The 24,878-nt window shown below is 40.9% G+C and overlaps 1 protein-coding gene across 6 annotated transcripts in view; it reads right to left on the reverse strand.

Moving 5' to 3' along the window:
* The window catches only part of RAB11FIP4 (RAB11 family interacting protein 4), a 230,674-nt gene that overhangs the window by 26,218 nt on the left and 179,578 nt on the right, over nt 1-24,878 (reverse strand). Inside the window, exon 1 of one of the 6 annotated variants that reach the window (XM_089478146.1) lies at nt 1,644-1,660. The exons of the other annotated variants lie outside the window; for them this stretch is intronic. The gene's annotated coding sequence lies outside the window, so the exon portion shown is untranslated. Of the gene's footprint in view, nt 1-1,643; nt 1,661-24,878 lie in introns of those variants that run through there. 6 annotated transcript variants of the gene reach the window in all.

A 24,878-nucleotide genomic window follows, 5' to 3' on the forward strand; every position in this document is an offset into this window, starting at 1 on the left:
ACAGTCCAGAATGCAAGCAGACACCTGGAGAAGCCTGTCTTTGGAGAAATTAAAACAAAGTGAAACTGGCTAGGTCTTTGTTTATAACCAGTTTCACAGAGGTCTATGTATCAGAAGGAAATTTCTGAACTTAAGGAATGATGGAAACTACAAAGTCTAAATGAAAATAAGGATAAAGGTTCTGAGCAGATTCTGACACACTAATTTTCAAATAGCACACTAGGGTCTATAAAGGGGTTGATGGAGACTTGTGAACTGGTTTCTGTGCTGGCAGTGTTAAGTGTTACTACCATTATAAAACAAGTCACTAGCAGATAAGTAACAGCCTACTCTTGAGACACACACAGTGTTTGAATGGTGAGCTTCATCTCTCTCATTTTGAAAGAACAAAGTCCACTTTTGACCTAGTGATTTTCCCTTGCAAGTTTAATCTGATAAGATGTATGACTGCAACTCTAGTTTTCAAAACTCCCTGTAACAATAACTATCAGAAAAACAAGTTCTTATCTACCCATTTTCTTCCTGGAAGACTGTCAGCAAAACCTATAGTAGGAGTCTAGCATCAGAAATACCAAAGTTAGCAAAATTACATGGGGAGAAGGGAGAAGAAAATTTTTTAGAAATGTATTCAGAATCAGAAACATACTTGTAGCTTTTCTTCTTAGAAAGATTTCTGTTCTAGTCTGCATATACTAAATACTTACAGAACTTTGAACTCAGTTTCTAGAATACAATTTTTTCGCTCTACAATGACGAATGACAGACAACAAGTTTTCACTAATATAACCTTTTGATACGACACTAAATACTCTGTTAGTGATCACAATGTGTTGTGTGCCTTCAAGTTGTTTCTGATTTATGTTGACTCTAAGGCGAACCTATCATGTGTTTTTCTTGGCAACATTCATTCAGAGGAGGTTTGCCATTGCCTTCCCCTGAGGCTAAGAGCATGTGACTTGCCCAAGGTCACCCAGTGGGTTGCATGGCCAAACTACCATGCAGTTTAGTCTGGGTATCCAGAGTCATAGTCCAACACTCAAACCACTATATCACACTGGCTCTCACACTAAATACTAGGTGCTAACATATCAGAACAAGATGTGTCAGTACTGGAACTGTCTATCACAACCCCATGATCTGCTATAGTCATTTTTAAAGACAACACAATACTTTAGCTTCCCCGAAGAATGGGCAAGATCATAGAGTTGGAAAGGATTGCAAAGGCCATCTAGTGCATCTCTGTGATTCTATATATTGCAATTCTGTGATTCACTGACTTTTAAGAATAACTTGTAGAGATGTTCAGTTTTTTGAAAAGAGTCCCATGGTACCAAACAGCTCATGTTTTGCACAATGTACATTATTTATCTGTTTCATAAGATAACTACTGAAGAAAATCAAAAGAATGAGATGGTAGGTCCCAGTATATTCCAATCTGGCAGTGGCGGAGGAGGAAGAGGGGGAGGAGGAGGAATAATAATAGTAAACTGAGGTTTGCACTAGGTCTGATAATAGTCAATACAATTTAGAAATGTGGAAATATAAATTTAAATCTGCTTCTTCAGTCTTAAATCTGGCAGCATGAAGTGTTTTAATCCTGCCCTGCTTTACCAAATACTTACTGAAATAGCATCTGAACCAACCTGATCGAGCAATGGTGACTTCTGAATGTGTTTGACTACTGTTCCTAACATGGCCCACTAGCATGGCTGTGGCCCTTGGGTTCCACCCCGGTGGTTCCTCCAAAGGACATTTCCCCAGGGTGGGTAGACTGGGATGTGAAGAGACAGCTGAAGGGCAGGTGCACTGAGAGGAGCAAAAACTCATTTCCACTGACTAATGTTCTCTCAGCCCAATGCTAAGAAGAAAATTATGGAGTCAGGGGCTGCAGTCACTGCCATTTTGATTTTCCCAGAATACCACTTGAATTCAGCACAGAGAGGTACTATGTCAGAGGCAGAGGCAGACAGTCATAAGGGTGGTGCTGAAGCTACTTGACTCATAGTTTCTCTTCTCAATGATGGGCCTTAAATTTTAGAATGCAGCAGGCACTGGGGTTTGGTTCCAAGATCCTTATGCCCTTTCACACTACACAGTTATAGTTCTGTGATTCCACTTTAACTGTCATGGTTCCATGCTGTGGAATTCTGAGAGCTGTAGTACAGAGTGAAGCATTTAGTATCATAAACCAGAGAGCACGTCTGGTGCCTCACCAAACTACCAATCCCAGGATTCCACAGGATTAAGTCATGACAGTTAAACTGGAATAACAGAGCTGTAACTGTGTAGGGCCCCTTCTGTATGCAAGGGTCCTTTGACTCCAACAACTGAACAGCCTCTCCCTCCCCATTAACACACATATTTGAGGGCAGTAGGCTAGTTTATGTGGTACAGGGCAGGCTCTGTGGTACCCATAGCACTTTCCTCCAAGAAAGTGGAATGCCCAAGGAGATGCTGTTGATGCCAGTTGATGCCTGCTTCTTGAGATGGTTGTCTCACCCTTCTTAATGGTAGGGCTGGCCATTAAGGTAAAGGATGCACACCCTAAAGTGCATAAGGAATTCCCTTTTTCACCCCAGAACTCTTTGCACTCATCTCTCATTATGGGAAGAGTCAGCATAGTGTGGTGGTTTGAGCTTGGACTACGACTCTGGAGACCAGAGTTCAAATCCTCACTTGGCCATGGAAACCCAGTGGGACCTAACAGCACATTATCTATCTTTATTGTCTAATCATAGCCAGGTTTGAACAAATGGATGCTTTGAAGTCCAAGAGCACCTCAAAGAGGACCTGAGTAGGATGAGAAGACAAGAGGCCCAAAATAATTAAGCTTTGCACCACCACCATAATAATAATCACTTTGACAGTGGTGAGTATCTTGTATACATCAATTGATATCAATGCCAATTAATCCTTTTCAATTCCAGGTTGCAACACAACATAAAGTGGAAAAATGAAGGGGAGGGATGAATACTTCTACAAGTCACAGTATATCGTTATCTGACATTCCAATAGTCTGATGGAGAAGTTGTGAAAACCTATTTTGCTGTTTAAAAAAAACAAAACTCCTGTGGATCTACCAACAGAAATCTATGTTCTGCCTATTAATGTTCTATATATCTGTAATAAGCCACTCTATTCAGATATTCTAAACCCTGGCTACAAATCGTTCTGCTAATTACAACATCAAAAGATATAGCTTCCTTGTGGCTGTGATTCCTGGATAAAAAAGATACATTTTTCCAGTAAGCCAGGGCTGGGCAAAGCACAGTTCTTCCCATCTTGTTTTAATGCAGTTTCCATCAATCCTTGCCAGCATGGTCAATGATGAGGAGTGCTGGAAGTTACAGTATAACTGTGTATGAAGGCCTACATCGTGACATCTGACTCAATCAACTCTGTGCTTTTAACCAACAGGGGGGAGGGATGGGGAAGGAGAAATGTTGAGGTGGCTAAAGAAAAGATCTTGGAAAAATTACTTTTTTGGACTCCCAAAATACAAAAGAGAGAGAGAGAGAGAGAAGAAAACACTAGGTGGGAGAGGGATTGGATGAAAATGGAAGAGCATGGGGATATTAATAAAAAGGTGTAGAAGTAAGGAGATGAAGAATGGGAATCACAAAGTGATTGGGTAGGAGTAGAATGCCAGGACTCGAAGTGGAGAGAAAATATTGTGAGAAAGAAAGGAATGTCAGGATAAAAGGAAGGAGGGAAATAAATGGAAGGTACAGTATATGTTGAAGAAGCAAGATCCAAGAAAGATTGTCTTCACAAGCAAGACCCTAGAAGTGGGTTGTCTGACTCCTTTTTGTTTTCTATTTTAAAAACAAAGAATGAAGTAGCATTCTCTGTTGTCAGTATCTCATTAAATCATATTATGCTGGGTGCTCAGGGGCACTGTGGGAAATCTAAAGGAGTGGCTCCTAGTCATTCTCCAATGTAGAGACCCAGAGCAGGTGGCAATGCCAATTTGAGCATGTCAGCTAGAGCTGCCAATATTCAATAAACATTAAAAAATAAAATAAAAATGAAAAAAAACCTAGGACTGTCAACCTCACTAATGGTTAGCAACTGTGGCCCGGTACACATGGGCAGGGAGCGATGTGCCCATGGCGATTCTAAGGTTCCAGAGCACGCACTAATTGCACACTCCGGAACCCTAGTCCGTATGGACTCCGTCATCATGCCGGCCTCCTCTCCACTCCTGTCCAGGAAGTGGCATCATGGCGGTGCCCTTTCCCCTTTACGACGCTGAAAAAAAACACCAAACTGCTGCGGCACCAACAAGTGGGAGCCGTCCGTCTCTACCGGGCCTGTGTTGAACAAGGTTGTGGGGATCTAAGCCTGCCATGGTGAATTTCTCATTATTTCAGTTGAGAAAGGCTGCTGAAGGCCCTAAGAAACATAACAGTCAAGGTTTGTTGGACTGGAACCTGAGGTCCAAGTTTAGGTCACTATACTCAGTTAAAATTGGGTGGCACTAGGTCAGTCTCTATCTCTCAGCCTAACTATCCTTACAGAGTTGTGAGGATAAAGTGGGCAGAAGAAAAACCTGACATTCTGCTTTGAGCTCACTAGAGGAAAAACAGGATGTAAAAGAAACTAATACACTAATAACAGACAAAAAATAAACAACAAAAGAATACAGAAGCACACACAGCAGTAAAGGGTAGCTTGAGTCCACTGAATCTTCACACCTCAAATATTACATAGGGCAGTTTGCAATGTGTGTGTGTTGCCTGCCTTCAAGTCATCTCCAACTCATGGCAACCCTAAGATGACCTATGATGGGGTTTGCTTGGCTAGATTTGTTCAGAGGAGGTTTGCTATTGCCTTCCCCAGAGGCTGAGAGTGTGACTTGCCCAAGGTCACCTGGGGGGTTTCACGGCTAAACTGGGAATGAAACCCTTGTCTCCAGAGTCATAGTCCAACACTCCAACCAATATTGGCATGCTGGGTGCTTTATATATGACGCTTAATACCATTTTTCCTATGATCATGTCAAGGTTTCATTAACAGCAAAGTCTAGGGATTGCCCATAAAGATGATCAGGAATTGAGAAGGGAGGTAGGAGACCATAGCTATGACAAGGGAGAGGTGGAAAATGGGTGAAAAGAGGGCAGTGTGGGACAAGCAAGAGGAGAACAGAAATTGAAAGGATGTGTTTTTATTGGATGGCAAGTGAATAGCTTTTATACTCCAACCCCATTATTCTGCTCATGAAGTTTAATGATCTGTTTGCTACTCGCCTGGCCATCTCAACCTCTCCTTTCCCAGGCTGCAGCTGCCCAGAGTTGTCCAGTTCCCCAAATAAACAAACACACAAAGTGTTAGAAAAGCTACCCTTGCACACCAATGAGGGACAGGTGGTGCATGGAGATGTGTTAGGCTTGGCAGTCACAGGCCCAAACACTGTTTGAAGCAGGGAAACAGGTTTCCTTGTTCTATTTTGTTTTAAATAGCCTGTTGAATGGGGGGGGGGGGGGGGAGGTTTCTTTAGCACCATTGGGTGTGCAGAAAGAAAGAGGCAGCAAGGGCTGCTAAAAATGCTCAGGCACATCATGTTGTGAGAAGCCAGACAATCTGCACTGCAGGGAGTTTAAAATTTAAAACCCCAGAGAGAAAGTAAGAAATGATGTCCTCAGGCCTCTGAAATGTGATCCTATGGATGTATGTGAAGAAGCAGTTTCCAAGAGAGTGTGTGTAGGATTACAGAATTTGATGACCAGCTCCCAATGTTTTATGTAGTAAAATGTCCCACAAGTACATGAAGTACCAGCAGCAGCCAAAGCTCTCATGCTACTCTTTCCACATTATGGCAGCCTTCTCACTGGGTTTCCTCAGTAAGATTTACTCAGATGAGGCTTACCTTTTTACCTCCCTCTAAGGCTGAGAAAGTGTGTCCTGCCCACTGGCCAAGTAGGGATTTGAATCCCACTCTCCCAGAGGCTTAGTCCAACACTCAAACCACAACACCAAACCCTGTGTGTGTATGTGTGTGTGTGCATGTGCATTCAAGTTGCCTATCATGAATTTCCTAGGGTTTTACCATGGTTAAATGAGCCAGAGTGGTGTAGCAGTTTGAGTATTGGGCTAGGAGTCTGGGAGACCACATTTCGAATCCCTGCTCAGTCATGGAAATCTACTAGATGACCCTGGGCAACATTCTCTCTGCCTCAGAGGAAGGCAATGACAAACCTCCTCTGAGTAAATCCTGCTGAGAAAACCTTATAATAGGGCTGCCATAATCATAGTTGACTTAAAATATATTATAACAGCTATGGTTTACCTACTGTACACTGCCTCGAATATTTGAAATTTCCAGCTTTATGGAGCTTCAGCCAGCATGAGATAATCCTAACTTGTGTCTTAATGTAACACATTTTCTTTCTTTCTTTCTTTTTAAAATTTATACATTTAAATGTATACATTTAGGAATGTATAAATTCATAAATTAATTAATTGATATTAAGTATTTTTTATAATTTAGATTTTGAAAGTCACACAGGTTTTGAGCTATGATGGATTTGAATGTAGTACTTCTTATTTTAATATGTTAAATCAAAGGACACAAGAATGTAAGCTAGATCTCTAGCCCAACCAAGTTTACAAAAGTTCAAGTGATTACTTTCCTGATTCCCCCTTATATTCTGTCTGATATCCTAAATAGCTCCCACAGCATCCCACCTCCTCACCAAGCAACTCTTCCTTCTCCTATATGCCTGGAGGAAAGGTTAGGGGAAGATGGGCAGAAGGCAACTGTTCTTGAGTTGGTTGGAAACCTCCAGGACTCAACCCTATTGAACAAGAAGAGCTGTCTTCTGAAGGCTATTCCTGTCTCCCTTCCAGAACCCTTTGAAAGAGGGGTGGACAGCCTGTGACACTGCAGATGTCATTAGTCTGCTACTCCCGCCATCCTTCACCATTTGCTATGAGGGGATAGGATTGATGGAATTTGCAGTCCAGCAGCTCTTGGGAGGATCCAACATTGCCTATCCCTCTTAAACAACACTGAGACTGAATGGGGGCTGCGAGTAAAAGCAGGTAGGAAAGAAAGAAAATAAAATATTGTGTTTTCACAATGCATCCCTATATTTAAAAAAAGGTTCACACTTTGAAGGCTCACCAACTCTCGCTGACACCTTGCCACCAACAACTAGGAAAGAAAGTAACTGCCAACTGCCCACCGCAGCCAAATTCTACAGCTCTGAAAGCAAACTACATACATTTCCTGCATGAGATTTTCCGACATAACCAAGCTGAATAAATAATATTAGATTCTGTGAAACCCCACTGAGCAATTAACACCAGTCAAGTAACACTATTCAAGTTCAAGAGTGGAAGGGGAAAAAATACATTCACTACAGCACTGTAAAGGCTTGGAGGCCAGATACACCCCTGAAAATAATCTCCCTTTTCTCTCCCTGGTTTGCTCGTCATACTTGAGGCCTGTGGGCAGAAGGCAAAAAGGAGAGAACATGAAAAGTAGCTTTGTACTCCTGCTGGGACATTTAAACTGAGGCAGACTTGTGTCAGTTTCTAGTGCTGGCAAGGTAAAAGCTGAAACAGTTAGTCTGGCATGTGGAGCTAGGGCAGGATATACAAGGAAAGTTTACTTTTATGCTACCTGTCATTTTAACTGGCAGTCCGAAGTGCCAGACAAATTGACATGCAAGGCCCTATTCAAAGTACTACATTTTTTGGTGAACAGTGTTCACTGTGAATTTATTTTGAATGTATCAAAGGGGTGTCAGTAGGATAACAACCTATAAAAACAAAGATACTGAACATGAACTACTAAAAAGGTGACAAATATAATTAGACTAGGTAGATAATCTAACATGCCTGCTTAATGTGGTAGTAAAAGCCAGCATGGTGTAGTTGTTTGGGTGACTATGACTCTGGAGATCAGGGTTCAAATTCCTGCTTGGCCATAAAAACCCACTGGTTGACTTGGGCAAGCCATACTTTCAACCAGTGGTCAGTGATGTGGATTTTCTGTAAACAGTTTCTTGATGGACAGGTCAAAGGAAAGAGTAATTTGTTTTTGGAAACAAAACAAAACAAAACAAAAAAAGACAGTAGCAGGAAAAAAAAACACTTTCTGAAATATCTCCATTCCACATCGCTACTGTCTGTTAGCATCTTTCCAGCATATAAGGAGTTCTGGTATCCTCTATGACATGGCAGAGTGTTCTGAGATTAGTAAATCCTAGTCTACTTGTAGATTCATTTTACAGATATTTTAAGGGCCTTTTTACACTTAACTTGGCACCTAAGAAGCTGACATGGGATATGGTCAAAACAGATATGCTTACAAACATTTACTTGCTAGGCCTGGGCAATTGTGACAGCCTTCTGTATATGGTGCTAATACAACTCCCTTTCTCATAATAAACAGGGAGGGGGGAGGGAGGAAAGGCCAATTGTTTATTTTCACCCTAAGAATGTCATTTACTTCAAAGCAAATAAACTTTTTTATGTCAGAGCTTGGAGAAGCTAGGGGTTTTGGACTGCAACTTCCATAATCCCCAAGCCAGCATGGCCAGTGAGGATTAAAGTTGTCCAAAAAGAAGCACTTCAAAGCTTGGGTTTATCCACATACTGGGGCTCATGGTAAAAATATCAGAAAGAGGAAGAGCAACTGTAATGTAAGGCTGAAGCAATTGTTTGTTTTAGGAAATACTTTTCCGAGTGTGCTGCAAACTGTCTCAGTTTAATATTATGCGAGATGTTGGTTCTAGCTATCATTTTGATTAAAGCATTGAAGTGTCCTTTTTCCTTGAGACGCCTCAAGGTTCAAGAACAAGATACAGAGTTGCAACACATGTGCTTGTGGAAGGATGTGGTGATGAATAGTGAAAGCCTTGTTTATTTGTTGCAAGAGTAAATGTTTGAACTGAACTGACACCGAATGCATGTTTGTGTATATGTTTCTAGTTTAGATTTAGAAAGCTAAACACTATAGCTACTCTGGGAAAAGGCATACTACAGCAAAAGCAGTGTAATATAACACAGAACTCTGGACTTGTTCCTGGAACTGACAACCCTGTTGAAAAAATTACGAAAAGTGAAGGAATCACAGGCATACCTGCATTTTTCTCCCAGAGGGCAAAAAGCAAATCCATGGGGCAATGTGGACTGGAAAAATGGTCCAAGGAGAAAATGGAAGAGAGCTTCCTCTCCCAGTGCCATTGCTATGCTTCAAATTGAAGGCATGACGTGGTGGTGTATTTAGCCTCTTTTTAAAGTCGAAAGATCAACTACCATCACCCCTAGTTTGGCCCTCACTAGAAACCCAGCTTGGTGTAATGGTTTGAGTGTTGGACTAAGACACTGGGAGAACAGGGTTCAAATACCCACTTGGCCATGGAAACCCACTGGGTGGCCTTCAGCAAGTCGTACTCTCTCAGCCTCAGAGGAAGACAAAGGCAAACGTTCTCTGAACAAATTTTGGCCAGAAACCCCATGATAGATTCACTTTGGGGTTCCCAGATGTCAGAGATGATTGGAAGGCATACAATAACAAAATGGAAGGGGGGCATCTTCCTCCAGGTGATGTACCGCAGTGCAGGCACATTAGCTCTAAGCCATCTTTTCCAGTTATATGTGAAATAAGACATATTCTTGTGGAGATTGCTGAGTGCTTATGGGTGTGTATAAAAAGGCTGGGCTTAATAAGAATTTGAAATAACATGTTACAAAAAAGAGTTAATTGAATTTGCAATTAATTCCTTTCTGCACTACACAAGACATAACTAATGTATATTATGGCTGTGGTGTAATGTAATGATTTGTTACCATACTCCTTCTGTGGAATAAACTTAATTTTTTAAAGTTGTTTTTATAGTGGCAGGATATGAATGGTTTAATTTTTACTACAGAGTCGAACATTCAGATTTTTAAAAAGCAAATCTAAAAGCCACCACCCTAGTTACTACTGTAGTTACTTTTAAACAATGAAAATGCTTCATTTTAATAATCATGACTATACTGACAAACTACTTGGTGGGGGAGAAGAGGCCTGAAAATGTAACTAAATACTTTTAAAAAGAAATCTCCCTAGCTCTTGGCTTAACAGGTAGAATTACCGGTACAGACATTATGGTTCTAAGTATGCTGCCATGCTCTGCGGAAATAATCCAATTTGACACCACTTTAACTGCCATGGCTGCATTTTATGGAATTCTGTACGTGGCAACAGAGCTCTGTAACAAAGAAGGTTAAATGTCACACAGGACTACAATTCCCAGAATTCCATAGCATTAAGCCAAGGCAGTTAAAGTGATATCAACCTGGATTATTTCAGCAGTGTGGATGCAGCCATAGTCATCTTCTCCTTGAAGAATACACACACACACACACACACACACACACACACAAATTGCATTGATCTTGATAGAAAAATGGTATGTTGTTCTGAGCTAACTCCCATAAAAAGGTATGTTGCCAGATTATGTATAAAGTACAAAAAAAGCCACTGATAGAAAAGGAGAGACTTTTCTGAATCCTTCCTTCACTCTGTCTCCTCTAGCATCACCTCTGCACTGTTCCCCAAACCCATCACAATAATTTTTCAGGGGACACACAGTTGTTCCCCTGCCCACTTCGGCCAGTAAGAACCCCTCACTATCAAGGCCAATATCTGATTGCATATTGAAGATGAGGTATAAAGGCACCACACTGAATATGTGATGCAAGTCAGAAGAGCACAGCAAAATGCTTTAGTTGCTCAAAATTACATAATTTGCAACCCACTACTGCCAAACTACAGCTTTGGGCCCTGGAGCAACTTAATGCTTTTTCTGTTAAGAAATCTGTCACAGATCCATCTTGCCCACTTCTAGGCATGACAATCCCAAGCCCTGAAAATAGAGATTCCAGGTAAGGTCTGGTGTCATGCAACTCAGTGCAAAAACTAGTTTGACAGAAATGTTTGTATGTGAGACAATGCAAGATAACATGAAATGCAAGATGCAACATTTCTGTTTACTCCTCCCTTTTCCTTCCTCCTTTTAATGAAAGATCTCTGTCATATTTACCCTTTTTGGCTCACTCATACATGTCAGAGCCCACATGTAACAAATTTACAGTGTAAACTGTAGCTGTATCTACATAAACAGGCATACTATTCTTTCAAATGTGAGAACTGAATCTGTAGCAAATGCAAGCCTTCACCGCCAAATGTGTTTGTTGGCAGGCACAATACAATGGATTTTGTCTGAAAATGAGAATAGGTACATACGTTTCACAGCACAAACCCCATTTTCCAGTTCTGAACAGAGCTTGTAAACATTCCTTTCTTGGCTACAACTCCCAGGATGCCCTAGTGAGAATGGCAAGGTCTTTAAACTATTACCATATTTTAAAACATAAACAGGCAAGAAAACAGTATTGAAACCAATGCCATTATGAAAAGCATGTTATCTGAGCTGTAACAACATGTAAACATTGAAGTTAATTTTTCATTAATTCTTCAGCAAGCATGTCATCACAACACACCAAAACAGGTCTCAAACATACTTTGACATTTAATTTTGTGTGTGGACTATTTGAGAGGATAAATTTTCAGGGGGAAAGATGTGCCTGTGCAGCTCAGGTACCAAAATCAAAGTAACAACAGCACTATCGGCTCATACATTTATTCAGCCCATTTAAATTGTTTTTCAGCCCAAATGCCACATGATTTTTGAAAAGGTTTTGGATATTTTGATACAGTTTTCTGCTTTCATATTAAAAATGTGTTTTTAAGACTAAGAGACGCCATAAATACAACCCAATTAGTTCCCAAGGCAATGGAGTCTACCACACAAATTGCATCTCATTCACACACTTCAAGTTCATGCTTGTAAAAAGCATCTTTCTTGCAGCACCACAGTAAAAGTGTGAAGACAGGCAAAGCATGTTTTGGGGGAGGAGGGAGAAGCATTCAGGCAACAAGGCAGACAGATTGCTAATTTAACCAAATATAAATATGAAAATGTCGGTCCCTGTGAAATATAAATCAGTAGAAAACTCAGAATTATAGAGACTGACTCAAAAACCCAAGTGACTGACTGAAGTTGCTGCGTACAATAATTAAAAGGCTCTTTGTTCCAAAGATGGTATCAAGTTAAAATGAGATAACAGAAACTGAATGGCTCGATAACAAATTCATCAGTTTTCCACATTTCTATCTAGATCTCCCGCTCTTTTCAGCTGGGAAGATGCATTTTGGAATTAAAGCATGCCATCTGCTCTCTAAAGTTTAGAGTCTAAAAGATTGACAGTGGCCTGATCTCATTCATGACCTCAATGGTTTCCTTTGGGCTGTTATACAGTGGGCCCTCTATATCCACCTTTTTTTAATGCACAGATTCAACCATCTACAGCTTGAAAATATTAAAAAATAAATTCCAAAAAGCTATTTGCTATTTTATACAAGAGACCTACACTTCCAATACATTAATCAAGAAACACAAAAGCTGACAAATGAAGTAAAATTTTAAATATTATAAGGATTTTCTCTCTCTCTCTCTCTCTTGGGGGAGGAGGGAGAAGCATTCAGGCAACAAGGCAGACAGAATGCTAATTTGACCAAATATAAATATGAAAATGTAGGCCCCTGTGTGTGTGCATGCATGTGCAGCATGTGGATGGTCAACAGGTAGCAGAACCATAGCACACTAAATTGAACTGTTGCTGCAGCTGTTGTTATCTGATTTCACATACACTCCAATTTATGCAGCCATGTTGTTGGGTGCCCTCAATTATGGCAACTTTAAGGTGACCCTATCATGCAGGTTTCTTGGCAAGATTTTTTAAAGAAAGGGCTTGCCTTTGCCTTCTTCTGAAGCTGAGTGTATGACTTGCTCAAGGTCACCCAGTGGGTTTCCATGGCTGAGCAAGGGAATCATAACCTCGTCTCCAGAGTTGTAGTTTAATGCTAATACCACTACACAGTGCTAGCTCCACCATAGGGTTTTGTTGGCAGTATTTGTTCATAAGGGCTTGCCATTGCCTTCTTCTAATAAGGCAGAGGGAATGGGACTTGCCCAAGGTAACACAATGAGTTTCCATGGCCAAATGGAGATTCAAAACCTTGTCTGACCAAGTTCTAGTCCAACAGTCAGGCATTTGCACCACCCTGGCTCTCAAATTAAACTTAATGCTACTGAAAACATATATACCATATATACTCTTCCATAAGTCTAAAAATTTATGCCTAAAAAAATTGATCCCAAAATCCCAGGTTGACTTATTTACAAGTCAGTATGGTAATACGATAGCAGTTCTTTCAGATTTTCCCTTGCAGTGTAGCCAGAGTTTCTTTCTCTGTTGAGCCAAGCAGGAAGGGTCCTGGGTGATTGATTGATGTCAAACAGCATGCTGGCAGCTGCTGTCTGGAGAGCCAAGATGAAACCAAAGTTGAAACACTGAAGCAAAAAGCCTCATTTAGAGTCCCTCTTGCTGTACACACACACAAACACACTGAAGGAGCCTCCAAGTTTTACCCTGACTTATCCACGGGTCATGGCAAAATCCATAATTTTGGCCCAAAACCCTGCCCTCAACTTATACATGAGGTCGACTTATAGTCAAGTATATACGGTACCTTTACCGGTACCTTTATATTCCCCTTCTCTGCACACCTCTGTGGCAATGTGCAGGGTGTACGGCTTATATTATGGCATCCCTCTGCATGGAAACTATGCCATGCAGCTACAGCTACAACTGTGGAATGAAGAAATCCCAGGGAGAAGCTATTCAGAAGCATCCTTGTGATGGACAAGACACCAACTGCGGTTGGAAGACCTAGCTATTGCATTCATTTTTTATTAGATAAAATGACTACAGTACAACAATAATTTCTGATACAGTGAACACATTTGAAATTATTTAGTTAAAATTCCAGAACGTTGGATTTGTAATTTTGCTAAAATTTTACAAAGCCAAGAAGAAACTTCAGGCTTTTAATGGGTACTGTAGAACTGGTATCCCAAGTCTCATCTACAGTGGGAAAACCAACTCCACCCACTGTTTCCTTACCCTCTTCTTCAAAAGGTAACTCCTTTCTTGAAGTATGAAATGGTGGAGGTGATAGTGAGGGCATCATACCCTCCAACCTTTCACAGAAAAAACTTTGGACACATGTGGCCACGAGGTCATGCATGTGGACATGATGTTGTCAAACTGGCAGAAATTATTAATGAGAAAGAACACACAAGCTAGGAGAGGCTGCAGCAGTTTCCCTTTGCCTGAGCCTACTGGGAAGATTCTGCCCCCCTCCTCTGCCTCCATTGAGCTGAGTATAACCTTTTGCACTTAGAACTCATTTCCAGCAACAGAAGTTAACCAATGACAAAGGGAAGTGGAAGGAGGAGAGAGAAACTGGGACATTTTAAAAGCAGCTCAGAAAGTAGGATGACAGAGGATTAACTGGCCAAATTGGGACAAGCAGAGGCTCTGGGGCACCCACACTTTGGGTGTATGCAAGCCTTCTCCTCTCAGAATTTTTGTGACATAGCAAAAGCAGAGTCCTTATGTGCCAGGTCCATTGGGTAAAGTGACGTTTGTGCCTCAGGCAGGAAATTCTAAGGGACTGGATTGTACTAGTGAGGTGTAAGAAGCCCTGGTGGCACAGTGATTAAATGCTGGTACCGCAGCCACAAGGTTGTGAGTTCGATTACAGGCAGGGCTCCAAGGTTGACTCAGCTTTGCATCCTTCCAAGGTTGCTACAATTAATACCCAGCTTGTTGGGGGCAATTGGCTTACACACTGTAAACTGCTTGGGAGTGCATAAGTGCACTGATAGGAGGTATAGAAATGTACTTGCTATTGCTAGGTGTTGGGAGGACAAGGTTCTGAGCTGGAAAACAGATGCATGGGTGTTATTGCACTCTCTCCTGCACTCCCTTCACGTATTTGCCTTTCTTAGGTGTGGCAGACAACACAATCCCATTGTGAGTATCAAAGTGAGATTCAACTGTAATTTAGGGGAGAGAAGACTTCTGTATGTGGAATGGTGGAAGACAGTGTCATTTTATCCTGGGCATCAGGCTGCAAAAATGCCATCAGCCATATCCTCTGACAGGACTGAACAGTGAAACAGCGAAGGGCATTTTATCTGCTCTTCACATGTGATTTGGTGATATGGTTAGTGATTTGGTTAAAGCCTCCCCATAAAACTCAACTTATTTCCCACAGAACTGTTATATGCCTTCAAACCGACTACAATATATTATGGTGACCCTATCCAAGGGTGCTTTTTAAAAGCAAGATCTATTATTCACAGAAGGTTTGCCATTGCTTTCCTCTGAGGCAGAGAGAGTGGGAATTGACCAAGGTCACCTAGTGGGTTTCCATGGTTTGAGCAGGGATTCAAGCCCTGGTTTCCAGGAGTTCTAGTCTAGCACTCAAACCACTACTTCACACCACACCCCAGAAGTGCTGCTTCCTAAGAAATGGGGTCGAATGGAAAAAGGAAGAACTTGGAGGGAGAGCAAAGCATGTGCAGATGGTCAAAGGTAAGGAATGTGAATCAATTACTCAATGTTTAAACTCAGAAAGAGAGAGAGGAAGAAAGGGAACAAAAATGGCTGTTTTAAGGGCTATAACGTTTAACCAAATAAGCAACTGGATAAAAAAATTGAGCTGACCAAAAAAAGTGCCGCATATTGGCCAAACACCTAACTGCATTTATCTTCCCTCCCTACTTCTGTGGGGGAGAAAAGGGAAAACCAGGATGCCACAACCCATATGCACTAGTGTGAATCAAAACACAGACCTTTCTCTTTAACACTCTTGATTTATGCAGATTTATTCCATCCCTACAATTAACTCATTAAACTTTTCTTAATTGGACAACAACCCCACATGCATTTCTATGCATTCCTGCTGAAAATGAATTATACTGAGTTGTTGAGACTGACTCCCAGGAACTAAGTATGGCATGGCATTTATCATTATTGCTGGGTCGTGGTGGTGCTTCTTAAGGATTTTTATATGTTTGGTCTTGTCATTCTTGGATTCATGAAGATTTTTGCAAAACTTCTAACATGTATGAAGTCTAGCCATCTGAAACTATAAATGTTGAGCAGTCTATCAGGAATGTAAGCCTTCCTGTATACTAGGAGAAACAAGTCTATCCTTTTCATAACAAAAGGCTGCATTTCCAAATTTAAAATCCACCAGACAGCTAAACATGGGTCAATGTTTGGACAGAATACGTTTAGATCATACTTAGCTCAGCAGTGACCCATGGCAAATTATGTAACTGTGTCAATATTCCATCAGGAGATAAGACTGAACATTGTTATTCAGAAAGCAAGGGGTGGGTTGGGGGAGAGGAATCAATTCCACCAGTTAATTTAGTTGCTAATTAGCAGAATGAATGGGCAATTTAACATTACAGGCCATTCTAGTTGCAGTTTGAAGAAGGAACTGTCCTATTTTGCATTCTGGATTCTAAAACAATGTCATAAAGAATACATTGCACTAAATCACAAAGATTATAGCTGGTCAGGAAACAAGATCTCTTTGTGCTAGATACACAGATAGAGCAAATGAATAGAGTGCTATCTTAACAAATTTAGGGCTGGAAAACAAGCACAAACAAGGCACTAATCTCTAATCATTTTTTTTAAACTATCCTCTACTAGTCTGTAAGAGACCTGTCTCAAATGTGATTTGCACTTTCCACAAAAGTCATGAGTCATGCTTTCTACCATTGGAAACGTGGTGGACATATGCCAAGAAGCTGAAATGGAATGTAAATTAATTCTGCATGTCTGCTACTTAGATCCTATGTAGACACCAAGATGGTCTGTTTGTTTTTTAGCCATGGTTAAACATTATTTATTTAAGTTATAGTTAAAGACTGGCTGCACAAAACCATAATTTCAGTAAGCCATGGATGGCTAAGGAATTTTTTGCTCTCTCTAGCCTGTTTGCATACTGCCAAGCAGGTCTTAAAGGGGCCTCCTTATGGCTTCTAGGGCACTGTTCTCAAAGTTCAGGCCTACAGATAGATGTTTTGGTACTTCAGGAAGCTGGCGTTTTAAAATCCAGAAAATGAGTTCAGATTTGCTCCATCACATACAATTTTTTCAAAACTTGCTTAGAGTTTTTTGGGTTGTAATATGTGACTGGATGAAATGATCCTACAAAGAATTATCCTGCAAAGAGCAAGGAAAGGCTTAAAGTCTTCTAACAGATTTTCAATACACTTCAATTCACTGATATGACATGCAAAACCCCATTCAAAAGCACTAAAAGAAATCACACTGGCACATCACTGTCTGCGCTTAATCAAAGCTGAGTAACAACAGAATTGGTACAAATAACAAATCTGAAAAAGAACTATTTGTGGCAGGGCATTTTTATTGTTTATTTTTCAAAATTCAGCACCCCAAAATACATTTATAGCAGCTGCAATGTTGGGGGGAAATTAGTCACAGGCTTGTGTAATTTACAAGGAAAACTGGTCACACTTTATCACAATGAATCCATTTATCAACACAGACACTTGTCCAGGACACTAGTCACCTTCAGGACCAAATGTTAAGAGGGATCTTAAGGGTAAAAGGGAAAGGAGAGTAATAGGAGCCCAAGAGGTGGGATGACAGGGGTCCAACCTGGATAGGGTTTCTGTCACAGGTACTAAGCATCTTGTTGTGTGAGTGTCATTTTCTGTTCTGCCTCAGGCAGCAAAAGGTCTTGAACCCACCCTGACAGTGCAAATATGAATAAAGGGGAAGGATTTAGTTCTCTTCAACTACTGTCCCTTTCAATATTAAACAGCAAATCCTGCAAACGACCTCTCCAGACTGTGAGGTCTGTTCACTTTTTTAAAAAAGAGGAAACTGCACAGGTGCACAACATACTGGCTAACATCCTGTTGGTTATTTCCACACTGAGTGTGTTTGTGTCTATGCCTTCAAGTCTCCTGTTGACTTGGTGACCCCATGAATTTCATAGGGCTTTCTTGGGCAAGGAATACTCAAGAGGTGGTTTTGCCAGTTACTTCCTCTAAAATTTAGCCTACAGCACCAGGTATTTGTTGATGGTCTTCCATCCAAGTACTAGTCAGAGCTGACATTACATAGCTTCTAAGATCCTCAGGCCCAACAGTCAGAAGACTAAATGCTGTTGCTAGTCCTGACTAGAGTAGACACACTGAATTAATGGGATTTACCTAAGTGGATTGAACGGAATGGATCCCAATGAGAATACATTCAATTCAATTCACTTAAGTAAACCCCATTAATTCAATAGGTCTACTCTAGTCAGGACTAGCAACAGGATTTGGTTACTATAAATCGATGGGTGACTTGAAGGCATGCATGCACATGTGCACACACAGCAACATCTCCCCTTCTTTCCATTGGGCTGAAACAGCTTTGGATAGCTAGGTAACTTATGTTTAAAGAGCTTTGTTTTCTCAATGGGGCAAAATGGTGAAGAGGTGATGTCTAATTAAGTGAAATTATATCCAGCATTTGCAAATGATGATATTTCTTCTCTTTTTCCCTGCCCGGTTATTGTTTTGTTTTACAAAATCCCCATTCTGCTCATCCCTCCATAGGAGAAAATATGAAACAGTACAAATGTGTACTCTTCCTTGCCTTTCTCATCAGCTGGTTTCCTGATAGTTCATTTCTTAGAAGGGGTGTTTGGTAAATTAATAGCTCAGGCATATGCATGTCTTCTCAGAAGCAAGACCCACTGAGTTCACTGGAACTTACTTCCATTTAGTGTTATGGAACTATATTATACGGCAATAGTTTGGGATTAACAGTGATAAGGTAGCTAATGATCCCCCCCTTTATACTGAAAAAAGAATGTTTTGCCATGTACAACAATTTCTGTGTTCAAAGCACTCCCAAGTGCATTATCTAGAGCAGGGGTAGGCAACCCTTTTGAGCCGGGGGCCGGGTTGCTGTCCCTCAGACAACTGGGGGGCCGAAGCCAAAAAATAAATAAGTAAACAATTTTTTAAAAATTAAATAAATAAATAAGCTGGGACAAATGTAGGACAAAATTTTCAAATGGAGGGCACTTTTTAAATAAAAAATGGAGGACACGTGAAAAAATTTGCTGATTTTTAAAAAAATGTTAAGATAAATGCATGTTTCTGAGGCTTCTATAGACAATTGCCCCACCATGCCCCTCGCGCGAGACGCCAAAGGCCCCGGCGGCAGTCAGTGGCAGGACCGGGCTGGGGCCGGTCCCAAGGCCTCGCCGGGCTGCATCCGGCCCGTGGGCCGCAGGTTGCCTACCCCTGATCTAGAGAAATGGCTCTTAAACTCAGATCTCCAGATATCATTAGACTTCAATTTTCAAACTCCCCAGCCACCACAGCAAACAGTCAGTGATTCTGGGATGTGCAGTCAAAAATGGGGAACAGAATTATGTGATGGTTTACTTTTGGCTCTACCTTTGTGGCCCCCTGGCTCTACATCTGTTCTCCTGCCCACGCCGCCACCAATTCCACAAGGTATCAGCCACACTCAGGCACAGGGGAATTCACACACATTCTTGCAAGAAGCAGTATTATTTTTTCCCCAGGGCCCTAGAGCCAATACCCAGGAAGGCATGCGTATCAAAGAGCAAAGATCATTACAGGCAGAGAAATATCTGCTGCTTAGCGGACCACACATACCTGACCCAGGATTAATAACTAGCTTGAATGGCTGACTGAAGTCAAATCTACTGAATGTGTGCAGTGTTTTTGGAAGCTCATGGCAGTACCGTGCATAATCTCAACAGTCCAACCTACAATAAATATGGGGAGTGAGGGAAGGAGGCAATATTGTACCAGGATGTTGATTATCCCTCCCCTAGTAAAGGATAAAAGATTGGAATATATCCAGCTCATCCTGCTACAACTGCTTTGGTTACTAATCAGCTTCTGGATCCAAATCAAGGTGCAGGATTTTGTTTGTTTAACTTTTAAAGCACTTGATGGCTTCGGGCCAAAATACCCCAGAGGCTGCCTATTCCCACATGAGCTCAGAAGTGCAAATGCTCTTTGTTAGACACTGTGATGCTATTCCCATATCAGAACTTTGCAGATTCCAATGGTCAAAGCTGATCCTGTCTAGAGGAAGAGTGTGGAACCTGTCTTAGGGCAGCAAATGCTAGATTGCAGTCCTTTCTCATCCACCTCAGCCCCAGTCTTTCTCCTCTCTTGGAGAACACAGAGGAGCTTCTTCTGCACAGCTTTCAAGCCTGCCTTCTGCCCTCGTGTGTCAGAAGACCTAATCCCATTGCCAATACTGGAGTAAGGTTTGATGCCACCAGTCCAACTGGAACCTGCACACAAAGAAGGGTGGGGGAACCATCTTATCTTTTGACCCAGGGAGAAAAAATATCTGCTTTTGAATGACTCAACATGCTATTTAATTTGTGGGCAGCTTCAAAGATTTTTGCAACACAATATAAGAGGATTAAATTAATTTCTATTTGATCCATTACACCATTTCTTGAAAGAGCTGTATACCTCTGTGGCTTTTGGAGGCTTTAATATGGTTATTGATTAAAGAACTTTTTATGAGATTTCCAAAAAACACAGTCACAGAAGGAGGGGTGGTGCAGATATTAACAAACTTTATAACTATATATGGCCATATTTTTATGGATGTGCACTTAAACCATAGGTATAATAGGCATTATGCTTGTCAGTAAGTTAGAAAGTATCATTTTTTGTTGTAGTGATAAAGTTGCATTTGTAGTATTAAAAATATTGATTATATTTATATTGTTAAAATGTTATAATTGTCATAATCACACTGTTGTATCATTTATTCATTATGCTATGATATTTTGTCATTAAAGCATTTAATGTTCCAAATTAATATTAGCTGATTGCTATTCATATTACAGTGATTAAATTCATGGTAGTCCTGTATTAGTTTGTGTCAGAAAAAATATCATGCCTAAACCCAATAATGCAATTGACTGCAGAGAGCAGGAGGATCAATATGCATCACACAGTATGAGAGAAGATACTAAAATGCCATACTAAAGATGGCATAAAGAAAACAAAAATAATGACAATGGAGGATCTACATATGTTCAACCTAGATAATGAGGAAACTGAAATAGTTAAAAGAGTTCTTGTACCTTGGATCAAACATTAATAAGAACAGTGACAGCAGTCAAGAAATAAGAAGATGATTAGGAATAGGAAAGGCAGCTATGAAAGAACTATACAAGATCCTAAAGTATAAAGATATACAATTGATTACCAAGGTTAGAATTGTCCAGTCCACTATATTCCCCATTACCATGTACAGATATGAGAGCTGGATTGTGAAGAAAGCTGATAGGAAGAAAATTAACTCATTTGAGATGTGATGCTGGAGAAGAGTGCTGAGGATAAGGTGGATGGCCAAAAAGACAAACAAATGGATCCTAGAACAGATCAAACCTGAACTCTCCCTGGAAGCCAAGACAATGAAACTGAAGTAGTCATACTTTGGCCACATCGTGAGGAGGCAGGACTCACTCGAAAAGACAATAATGCTAGGAAAGGTAAAGGGTAGTAGAAACAGAGCAAGATTGCATGTCAGATAGACAGACTCAATCAGGGAGGTCCCAGGCCTAAATTTAAAGTACCTGAACAGAGCTCTGGGGGACACAGGGTGTCTTGGAGCTGTCTCATCCATAGGGTCAACATGAATCATAGTTGAGGATAGTTAACAACAGCAGCAATGATGGCATATGAAAGAAGATGACAGTGGTGCTGGTGCCTCCCATATCACTGTAGTGGTGATTCCACACCAGGATTTAAAGGTACTGAAGTCTATTCTTAAGTAGATTCATCATCTTGAAGATTTTTTTAAATCTGCTAAAACCTGAACTAGATTCACTGCCATAGAAGCCATCACTGGAAAGCGGAGAACTTCAGGTGCAATTCTCACCCTTTTTATAATGAAAATAACAAGATGAAAGCCAGTGTGGCATAGTGGTTTGAGCATTGGACTATGACTTTGGAGACCAGGGTTCAATTCCTTGCCTGGGCATGAAATCCACTGGGTGACCTTGGGCAAGTCACACATTCTCAGCCTCAGGGGAAGGCTATGGCAGACCTTCTCTGAACAAATTTTGCCAAGAAAACCCCATGATAGGTTTGCCTTAAGGTTATCATAAGTCAGAAATGACTTTAAGGCACACAATAACAACAACAACAGCAACAACAGCAGGAGCAAGAAGATAATTCCCCTGCTGACCTGTAACCACTTAAATGAGACTTCTGAAACAAAGGAAGATAACCAGAAATCCATGTTTATGCAAAAAGAAGAACTATGCAAATAGTGCAGTGGTGAATTTTAAAATGCAGAATCTAATCATGACAATCCCAAAAGCAACACTGCCAAGGAGAGTCCAAAAATGCAGGCTGCTGGGTTGTTCTTCTTCTGTGCCTTCAAGGCAGCTCCAACTTATGGTAGCCCTGTTGCTGGACTTTCTTGGCAAAATTTGTTTGGAAGGGGTTTGCCATTGCCTTCCCCTTATGCAGAGTGAGAGTGTGCCTTGCTCAAGGTAAGCCAGTGGGTTTCCACAGCTGAGTGAAGAATTCAAATCCTGGTCTCCCACAGTCTAAGTCCAACACTAAACTACAACATCACCCTGGCTCCCAACTGTATTGTACTGAACTATATTTAAAATAATAACAATATTTTTGGGCAATTTTCACCTCTACTAGGAGCAGGGTTTTTTTGTCAAATGAATGGGTCTCAAAAACTCAAGAGCATGCCACCCCAAAACACTTTGGATTACAATAGAGAGAGAGCATAAACTACAATGTTGTTGGAAAAATTCATTTTCTCTCCATACAGGGGAAATTGCAGCAAAATTCAGGGAAAACAAGAAGCCCCAGGAGAGTGGTAGACCAAGTTATTGTCCTTGCTAATCAAAAAAAATCTTAGCTCTTTGACCTTGTGAACCTTTCCTCCACTATACCACTGACTGCATACTCCATTCAGTTCTTAGCTCAAAATAAATGCGTAGGCACATACTGTTCTAATGTACAGTGTGTATAAGAGAGATCTTGGGTTTTGTACTAAAAAAATATAGATCATGCATACCTGATTTCTGATCATTCCTGTACTTGTAAGAAAATCTATCCAGCCCCTGCTCTTTTGATTACCTGGCAAAGGAGCCCTGGTGAGGCAGTGTTTACATGCCAGTATTGCAGCCACAAGGTTATGAGTTCGATCCCAGGGCTCCAAGACTGACTTAGACTTCCATTCTTTCATAGATCAGTCAAATGAATACCCAGCTTGTTGGGGGCAACTGGCTTACAGATTGTGTGGCTTAGAGAGTGCTGAGTTGACTGATAAGTGGTATAGAAATATAAATGCTAAAATGTTATTGCTATTTCTGCCAGGTTTGCTTAACCTGGCTCAAAAGGATTTTCCCTAGAAAGGCGAAAGCAGTTTCCCATAGGCAGGAGGAGTTATGCTTCATGTCCTGCCATTTCACTTCCTTCAGTAGACAGGTATGGGAAGAATGTTACTGTAATGTCTTAAACACAGCCAATGCTAAGTCAGTTCTGTCCTATTCAAATGGGTGAAATGGTCAACCATTTCAGGAAGATATACCCAGATTTTTTTTTTTTTTAAAAATGATGCATTTATATTTATATAAGGTAAAAATTCAGGACTGTCACTACCAGCCAATGTGAGCAGGAATAAATGGATGGGCAAGCTTCTGCTTTCTCAACCCCAAATATGAGCAACAAGAACAAGAACATTTGTGACTCTTGAGTTGCCTCAAGGGAAAACCACTAAAATTTGTACAATATACTCAGGCTTATTCAGCTTTTGCAAATAAACCAGATGCTCTCACAGCCTCTCATGAAATGCGATATCTCCACTAGAAGAAAAGGGGGGGGGGGGGGGAGGAAGCCAGCAAACCAACAAGTTTCTTCTTACTAGCTCAACAGGAAGCTGAGCCACATACATAGATTTACATTCCCATACACAAAGAGGAGACATCAGCCCAAGAGATCATCAATACTGCAGATTTTTAATATCCCTACTTTCAAGGAACCTGTCTCCTAGCAGATTCTGGGAACTTTTCTAGAGCAATGGTTCTCATCCTATGGTCCTCAAGTCCTGGAAGTTTCAACCAGCATGGCCAATAGTCAAGGGTTATGGGAAATGAAGTTCCAAACAACTGGTGGCCCACAGTTTGAGAACCACAGCTCTAAAGCATATAGCTATTGGACACATATGGCCAGACCTCTTGGACCTCAATTATTTATTCAACAAATTTTGATTTCCCCTTTGACTCACAGTTTTTGCTTACAACATTTTTAAGATGGAGTAGATCAACAAAAGATCCATTCACTCAAAACAGTGCAATCTACTGGAATTGGCTCCTGATAGACCTCTCCACAGGGTAACTGGTGGTAACGGCCCATGGAGGGCACGAAGTGGGGCAACCAAGTAGAAGCAGGATCCCAGGGGTTATCTCTGCCTGCCTCCCTTGCTCCCACTATCACTCATTTTGGACAACGCTCAGCACACACTCAACAATTTTGAAACATCTAACACACCCAACAAGCTTGAAAAATGTGGGCTAGACATGGATTTGTAATTGGCCGACCAGTCGAACACAAAGGGTGCTCAACAATGGTTCCTTTTCATCCTAGAGAGAAGTGACCAGTGGGGTCCCACAGGGTTCTGTCCTGGGCCCAGTGCTATTCAACATCTTTATCAATGACTTGGATGCCAGAATTGGGGGCATACTTATCAAATTTGAAGATGACACCAAATTAGGAGGAATAGCTAATACCCCAGAGGACAGGATCAAAATTCAAGATGACCTTAATAGATTAGAAAGCTGGGCTAAAGCTAATAAAATGAATTTCAACATGGAGAAATGTAAG

This window comes from Sceloporus occidentalis, unplaced genomic scaffold (assembly GCF_023333645.1).
Source record: "Sceloporus occidentalis isolate IW3139 unplaced genomic scaffold, rSceOcc1.0.p SCAF_1, whole genome shotgun sequence".
Classification (NCBI taxonomy): Eukaryota; Metazoa; Chordata; class Lepidosauria; order Squamata; family Phrynosomatidae; genus Sceloporus; species Sceloporus occidentalis.